This window comes from Trichechus manatus, unplaced genomic scaffold (assembly GCF_000243295.1).
Source record: "Trichechus manatus latirostris isolate Lorelei unplaced genomic scaffold, TriManLat1.0 scaffold00025, whole genome shotgun sequence".
Lineage (NCBI taxonomy): Eukaryota > Metazoa > Chordata > Mammalia > Sirenia > Trichechidae > Trichechus > Trichechus manatus.
Window position 1 is genome coordinate 22,942,038 of NW_004443961.1, and position 8,934 is coordinate 22,950,971.

The window sequence follows — 8,934 nt, forward strand, 5'->3', positions numbered from 1 at the left end:
AAAATGACAATTCTACCCAAAGCAATTTACAAATACAATGCAATCTCGATCCAAATACCAACAACATTCTTCAAAGAGATGGAAAAACTAATCAATAACTTTATATGGAAAGGGAAGAAGCCCCAGATAAGTAAAGCACTATTGGAGAAGAAGAAGAAAGTAGGAGGACTCACACTACCCAACCTAGTATACAGCTACAGTAGTCATAACAGCCTGGGGTACAATGACAGATACTTTGACCAGTGGAACAGAATTGAGAACCCAGATGTAAATCCATCCACCTACGGTCACCTGATCTTTGACTAGGGCCCAAAATCCATCAAATATATAACAGTCTTTTTAACAAATGTTGCTGGCAAAACTGGATGTTCATCTGCAAAAAAAATGAAGCAGGACCCATACCTCACACCACATACAAAAACTAATTCAAAATGGATCAAAGACCTAAGTATAAAGCCAAAAACTATAAAGTTCATAGCAGAAAAAATAGGATCAACACTAGAGGCCCTAATACATGGCATTAAAAGGATAGAAACCATAATCAACAACACACGAACTCCAGAAGATAAGCTAGACTACTGGAATCTTCTAAAAATTAAACACTTATGCCCATCAATAGACTTCACTGAAAGAGTAGAAACAGAACCTACAGACTGGGAAAAATTTTCAAACATTACAAGTCAGACAAAGGTCTAATTTCTAAAATCTACAAGAAAATCCAACACCTCTACAATAAAAAGACAAATAATCCAATTAAAAATGGGCAAAGGAAATGAACAGACACTTCACCAAAGAAGACATTCAAGCAGCCAACAGACGCATGAGGAAATGCTTGTAACCATTAGCCATTAGAGAAATGCAAATCAAAACCACAATGAGATACCATCTCACCCGTCACTACTGGCACAAATCAAAAAAATTGGAAATAACAAATGTTGGAGAGGCCACAGGGATATCGGAAGTCTTATGCACTGTGGGTGGGAATGCAAAATGATACGGTGCTTCCTTAGAAAGCTAGAAATAGAAATACCATATGATCTGGCAATCCCACTCCTAGGAATATATCCTAGAGAAATAAGAGCTGTCACACAAATAGACATATGCATACCCATGTTTATTGTAGCATTGTTCACAATAGCAAAATGATGGAAACCACCTACATGCCCATCAACGGATGAACGGATAAACAAACTATTGTACATACACACAGTGGAGTATTACCCAACGATAAAGAACAACGATTAATCTGTGAAGCATCTCATAAATGGATGAAACTGGTGGACATTACGCTAACTGAAATAAGTCAATCACAAAAGGACAAATACTGTATGAGACCATGAATGTAAAAACTCATGGAAATGTTTACACACAAATGAAACAATCTTGGATGGTTATGAGGGATGGGAGTGGTGGTTGGGGGAATACTAAATAGACAATAGATAGGTAATAAATTTGGTGAAGGGTAAGACAGTACACAATACTAAAACAAACAGCACAACTTGTACAAGGAAAGATCATAGAAACTCCATAGACACATCCAAACTTCCTGAGGGACCGAATTGCTGGGCAGAGGGCAGTGGGGACCATGGTCTCCAGGAACATCTAGCTCAATTGGCATAACATAGTTTATAAAGACAGTGTTCTACATTCTACCTTGGTGAGTAGCGTCTGGGGTCTTAAAAGCCTGTGAGCGGCCATCTAAGATACTCCATTGGTCTCACCCATTTGGGAGCAAGGGAGAATGAAGAAAACAAGATACAAGGGAAAGATCAGTCCAAAGGACTAATGGACCACAACTACCACTGCCTCCACCAGACTGAGTCCAGTATAACTAGATGGTGCCTGGCTACCGCCACTGATTGCTCTGACTGGGATCACAACAGAGGGTCACAGACAGAGCTGGAGAAAAAAGTAGAACAAAATTCTAACTCACAAAGAGCACCGGACTTACTGGCCTGACAGAGACTGGAGAAACCCTGAGAGTATGGCCCCCAGATACCCTTTTAGCTCAGTAATGAAGTCACTCCCGAGGTTCACCCTTCAGCCAAAGATTACACAGCCCCATAAAACAAAACAAGACTAATGGGGCACAGCAGTCCAGGGACAAGGACTAGAAGGCAGAAGGGGACAGGCAAGCTGGTAATAGGGAATCCAAGGTGGAGAAGGGAGAGTGTTGACATGTTGTGGGGTTGTTAACCAATGTGGTAAGACAATATGTGTACTGACTGTTTAATGAGAAACTACTTTTTCTGTAAACCTTCATCTGAAGTACAATTAAAAAAAAAATTCAATCGAAAAAGTACCGAAGGGAAAAAGAAAAAAATGTTGTGTGACAACTTGGCTGGGCCATGATTCTCAGTGTTTATATGTGATTACTCCCATGATTGAATATGCAGTGAGTACCAATCAGTTGGAAGGGAGTTTCCTTGGGGGTGTGGTGCACATCCGAATATAAGAAGACTTTCTGGCTTTTTGCTGGCTCTGGATCCTGCGGCTACTTCCTGTTCATCTGACCTCTGGTTCTTGGGACTTGAGCTGTTGTTGATCTTCACAGCCTGTGAATGGAGCCCTGCTCTCTGACCTTCTGATCTTGGGTTTGCCAGCCCCTACAGCTACGTGAATCAGGAGAAGCCTCTATCCAGATCCACAGACTTGGGGCATTCCAGCCTCTACAATTACATGAGCTGCTTCTTTAATATAAATCTCTCTCTCTATATATATACGCTTTACTGGTTTTGTTTCTCTAGAGAACCCAGTCTAAGACTGCACAGTTGTTAAGCTTTCTGCTTTTATTTTAAATCTTTTTTCTCTTTGTCTTTTGGTTGCTTAAAAGAACAAGAACAACAATAATGACAGCAGCTATGATTTACTAAGTCTTACTATATACCAGCCACTATGTTCATTATTTCACATAAAATGTTTCTAATCTTTGCAACAATGCTGTGAGATAATTTAAGAATAATAATTATGCCTATTTTACAAATGAAGAGACCAAGGCTCAGAGATATTAAATATCTTTTTCATGGTCACATAGCTAATAAGTAGTACAGGCTGGATTTGAATTCATTCTTAGTTTCTTTGAGAGGGTCAAGAATTCATTTATATAAACTGAACTCAAATAGTCATGGCATTTATGCAAGTAGAATAATGAACTCTCTGATATAGAGATGATACAAGATAGATTGATACAGTGGCTACAACAATGGGCTCAAAGATAGCAAAGATTATGAGGATGGCACAGGACCGGGAAGCGATTGGTTTTGCTGTACATAGGGTCACTATGAGTCGGAATTGACCTGATGGCACCTAATAACAACAATATAATACAGTTAGGTTCACTATTAATAATGTTATTTAAAATGTCAGTAAACAAAGTTATTTTATCAATCTCATGGAATGTCAGACTCTGAGATATAAATATTCTTTTTTGTTACTAATATTTGTAAAAGGAGCCCTAAACAATTTAGGAAGGTTTTGTACTATATACACAATTTGTATATTTTTAGGAATTTATTATTATAAGTTAATAGCTCTCAAATATAGATACAAAAATTAAAAAAAAATCAGTAATATAATATATAACATTTAGTCATCTATTATGATATGTAGGGACCTTTATTAGATTCACAGAAACTACTAGGAACCTTGATTAATTGTCAGGCCACATTTTGGGTGAGACTAACATACAGGATCTGAGCATTCCTTTTTAAGAACATATTGTTAAAAGTTTCGTTCTAAGTGTTTGCTTCTGCAATGAGGAGCCATGCACTCTGGCTATTCAGAAATCACATTGTTATTTATCTACCTCCCTGTCAGTCTACTATCAGATTATATTGCTTCCTACCTACCTTCTTGGAAGGAGCCCCTGGGTGGCTAAGCGCACGTGGGGTCACCATGAGTCAGGATCTACTTGATGGCAACTAACGACAAAACAACTTTTTTGGAAGCCTTCCATATGGATAATAAACAAGAAATTTTAGATGGAGCAATTCATACCACTTGAAAGCATTTGCCTTATAGAGTCGTGGTTTTAGTATCTTTTTCTGGTTAAAGACTGAGATTACTAATAAGCTGAAGATAAGTTGGTTCAAGTGTGTTCAATAAAATGTTGTTATTAGCTTCATTGAGTTGCCCCTGACACATGATGACCCCATGCACAACAGAACTAAATGCTGCCTGGTCCTGTGGATCCTCATGATTGGTTGCACATCGGACTATGTGATCCACAGGGTTTTTATTGGTTAATTTTTTGGAAATAGATCGTCAAACCTTTCTTCCTAGTCCTTCTTAGGCTAGAAGCTCTGCTGAAACCTGTTGCGCATCATAGCAACATGCAAGCCTCCACTGATAGACACGCAGTGGCTGTGCATGAGGTGCGTTGGCTGGGAATCAAACCCGGGTTTCCCACACGGAAAGTGAGAGAATATTTTATTATTATTTTTAAGAATACTAATATTTTATATATTTAAATATGATATTAATATTCTAAGACTTAATAATTACCAGGGAGTCAGAAATATTTTCTAGCTCTGCTTGTCCATTTCCTTGTCACTGTCAATGTTTTTGAAGGGCTCCAGGAGGTTAGTGTCCGTGTGGGATGTGTGTGTGTGTGTGTGTGTGTGTGTGTGTGTGAGAGAGAGACTTTCTGTTCGTAGGAAGGTAACAGGTAGGATAGGGTGGATTTGAGGGGTGCTGTAGGAAAGTAGGGAGAGGAAAATAGAATATACCAAAGAGAAGAATTTTCAAATTAGTCTTGCTAAGTGTACAGAGGTATTACTTCTGAGTTAATAACTTTCCCATCGTCAAAATTTTTAAAACAGTGGCTGGAAGACCTTTGGCCAATACGTTGTATAGGGGATTCGAATATTTGGATTCAATAACAGGGTCGTTTATAAATTTAAAACTCTAGAAATCCCTGCTTCTGAATGATAGGAAACTCATTAGAGACCCCTGGATGGCAATTGTGAAGCAGACCAAGTTCAAAGGGGGAGAAGTTTTTATTTTTCTGCTTGCATGGCTATGAGAAACATTTCAAGCTTATGATAATGACAATACTTTGTCTTGTCAGATGAAAGTTTGATTCCACTTCCCATTCTCTTGCATCAACAGTAATTCAATTGAAATCTGATTTCAAGCTCATCTTCTATCAGAAGCTTTGCCTTAGCTATGCTTGAATTCTAATATACCCTATGTAAGTCATTCAAACTGGTGAGCATCTCATTTGGCAAAAAGAATGCAGTTGTTTTTTTTTGTAAACAGCAGTTTGGAAAACTGGGTACAGAGAACAAACTGTTCACTTAGCATTGCAGTTACTTTGTTCTACTTCTCTGCGTTATGCTCTAATTTTATTATCACAAGCAAATGAATGAAAGGCGTAGGGATAGAAAGTGGGGTACAGGCCATATCCTGAATTGGCTTTCAATTGTGTTTTGTTCTGATTGCATTTGTACTTCAAAACTAGCTATTCTGAAATTCAATTTGCTTGGCATTTCTAGGCTATCATTTCCTTTTGTTTTCTGGAGCCTATCTTCATTCCGTGGACGGTAGGAATCAGGTCTATCTGGTCATTCTATCATTTCATTGGCTGAAGCTTGTCTTCACTGAGATTGTATTAAGTTTAAGAACTCACCTTCTCCTTAGCAATGGCATAAATGTCATTGACTTTAGTTTTTCAAGTGTCATCTTTGTGTGACCTGTATCAGTATCACTTGGGATGATTGTTAGGCTGCAGATTCTAGATTGCACACAAATTTTCAGAATCAAAATATGTGGGGTGTCAACCAGGAAACTGCATTTTGAACACATTTCCCAGGTGATTTGAATTTAATCTATTCAAAAGCTCGTGGATGTTTCATGCAGTCTATGTGTGTGATGTATACATTGGAGAGAGGGTGAGTTTCGTGTCTAGATTCAAGCTGTGCATAATAGAGTTAGTATACATGGAAGCAGGCACCCAGAGAGCAAAAGAGGTTCTGAGAACACGGGTCCCTCGGTAATTTGCTGTGGTTTAGGGGGGAAGAATTATGTATTTTGGAAATCAGATCAAGCCAAGTTTGTTCAGATCTCAAGGAATAGAGACAACCCAGCTGATATCTGGGTTAAATGAGTAATTAAAATTTTTTTTTTGTAAAGATGTAACCTGCTCGTTGTAGTGTTTCACATGGCTCATTCTTTGAAGGGTATCATAAAGAAGCAAAGCCTGACCGTATAACAGGGTTTCCAAGGCTGTAATCTTTAAGGAAGCAGACTGCCACATCTTTCTCCTTTGGAGCGGCTGGTGGGTTCCAACCACTGACCTTTCGGTTGTGGCTGAGCACTTAACCACTGCACCATCGGGGCTCCTTCATTGTTAGGGATCAAATTTATATTCCTTAACTATACTTTCTAAAGCCCCCCTTCCTGGGACCTCGAAATTTCTTGGAAGGATCTTACTTAGTAACCTCCTAAAACTTTCTCTACCACCCTGATCTTTCAAACCCTTTGTCTCCTGTCTCCCAGTTCTTTGTTATGTGAATAGACATAGCCTTTGTGGTTAAGTACCCTTTCCTTCTTCCCTCCCCACGCTCTCATTCTTATACTTTTGTGTCACAAAAGAACGGGTCCAGCAAAGAGAGAATTCTCATCAGGAAGTAGGAAGGGAAGCTCATTGCCCTGTGGGTCCTGCCCTCTGCCCTTCACTTGCTGCTGACAGCCTGCCTCTCCGTCCTCACATCCCGGCCCCTGCCCCCGCAGAAATGCCCTGATTACCTGCAACCTTCGACAGATGAGGCCAGTGTCCAGGGTACTGGCTTTTCCTCTCACTCGGGCTTATGCCAAAGATGTAAAATTTGGTGTAGATGCCCAAGCCCTAATGCTTCAAGATATAGACCTTTCAGCCAATGCTGTAGCAGTTACTATGGGGCCAGAGGGAAAGAACAGTGATTATTGAACAGAATTGGGAAAGTCCCAAAGTAACAAAAGATGGTATAACCTTGCAAAGTCCATTGACTTAAAGGATAAATACAAGAATATTGGAACCAAACTTGTACAGGATGTTGCCAATAACATGAATGAAGAGGCTGGGGATGGCACCACTGCTGCTACTATACTGGCACGCGCTATTGCCAAGGAAGGCTTCAAGATTTGCAAAGGTGCTAACCCAGTGGAAATCAGGAGAGGTGTGATATTAGCTGTTGATGCTGTAATTGCCGAATTTAAGAAGCAGTCTAAACCTGTGACAACCCCTGAAGAAATTGCTCAGGTTGCTATGATTTCTGCAAATGGAGACAAAGGGATTGGCAACATCATTTCTGATGCCAAGAAAGAGTTTGGAAAAAAGGGTGTCATCACAGTAAAGGACAGAAAACACTGAATGATGAATTGGAAATTATTCAAAGTATGAAGTTTGACCAAGGTTATATTTCCCCATACTTTATTAATACGTCAATAGGTCAAAAACGTGAATTCCAGCATGCCTACGTTCTATTGAGTGAGAAGAAAATTTCTAGTGTCCCGTCCATTGTACCTGCTCTTGCAATTGCCAGTGCTCACCATAAGCCTTTGGTCATAATTGCTGAAGATGTTGATGGAGAAGCTCTAAGTACCCTTGTTTTGAATAGGCTAAAAGTTGATCTTCAGGTTGCAGCAGTCAAAGCTCCAGATTTTGGTTCCAATAGAAAGAACCAGCTTAAAGACATGGCTACTGCTATGGAGAAGAGGGATTGACCCTGAATCTTGAAGATGTTCAGCTTCATGACTTAGGAAAAGCTGGAGAGGACATTGTGACCAAAGATGATGTCATACTCTTGAAAGGAAAAGGTGACAAGGTTCAAATTGAAAAACATATTCAAAAAATCACTGAGCAGTTAAACATCACAGCTAGTGAATATGAAAAGGAAAAGCTTTGTAAATGCCTGGCAAAACTTTCTGATGGAGTAGCTGTGCTAAAAGTTGGTGGGACAAGTGATAAGGAAGTGAATGAAAAGAAAATCATAGTTACAGATGCTCTCAGTGCAACATGAGCTGCTGTTGAAGAAGCCATTGTTCTCGGAGGTGGTTGTGCTCTGATTCGGTGCATTCCAGCCTTGGACTCACTAACTCCAGCTAATGAAGATTAAAAAATTGGTATAGAAATTATTAAAAGAACACTCAAAATTTCTGCATTGATCATTGCTAAGAATGTAGGTATTGAAGGATCACTGATAGTTGAAAAAAATATGCAGAATCCCTCAGAAGTTGGTCATGATGCTATGCTTGTATATTTTGTGAATGTGGTAGAAAAAGACATCATTGATCCAACTAAGGTTGTAAGAACTGCTTTTTTGGCTGCTGCTGGAGTGTCTTCTCTGGTAACCATAGCAGAAGCTGTAGTACAGAAATTCCTAAAGAAGAGAAAGACTTGGCATGGGTGGAATGGGTAAAATGGGAGGTGGTATGGGAGGTGGCATGTTCTAATTCCTAGAATAGGATAATTTATTAATGAACTATAACAGGAAGCTCAAGGCAGTTTTCCTCACCAATAACTTCAGAGAAGTCAGTTAGAGAAAATGAAGAAAGAAAAGGCTGGCTGATGTTTAAAACTATCACTATAACCATCAGTTACTGGTTTCAGTTGACAATATATAATGGTTTACTGCTGTCATTGTCCATGCCTACAGATAATTTATTTTGTTTTTTTTTTTTTAATTGTACTTCAGGTGAAGGCTTACAGAACAAATAGTTTCTCATGAAACAGTAGTACACATGTTGCCCTATGACTATGGTTAACAACCTCACAACACATCGACACTATCCTTATTCAACCTTGGGTTCCCTATCACCAGCTTCCTTGTCCCCTTCTGCCTTCTGACCCTTGTCCCTGGACTGCTGTACCTCATTAGTCCCATTTGGTTTTATGGGGCTGTCCACTCCCAGGCTGAACGGTGAACCTCAGAGATGACTTCACCACTGAGCTAA

General features: G+C 39.4%; 1 pseudogene; it reads left to right on the top strand.

Moving 5' to 3' along the window:
• The first annotated feature begins 6,760 nt into the window (after positions 1-6,760).
• LOC101352612 (60 kDa heat shock protein, mitochondrial pseudogene) lies at positions 6,761-8,433 on the top strand (annotated as a pseudogene).
• The last annotated feature ends 501 nt before the right edge of the window (positions 8,434-8,934 follow it).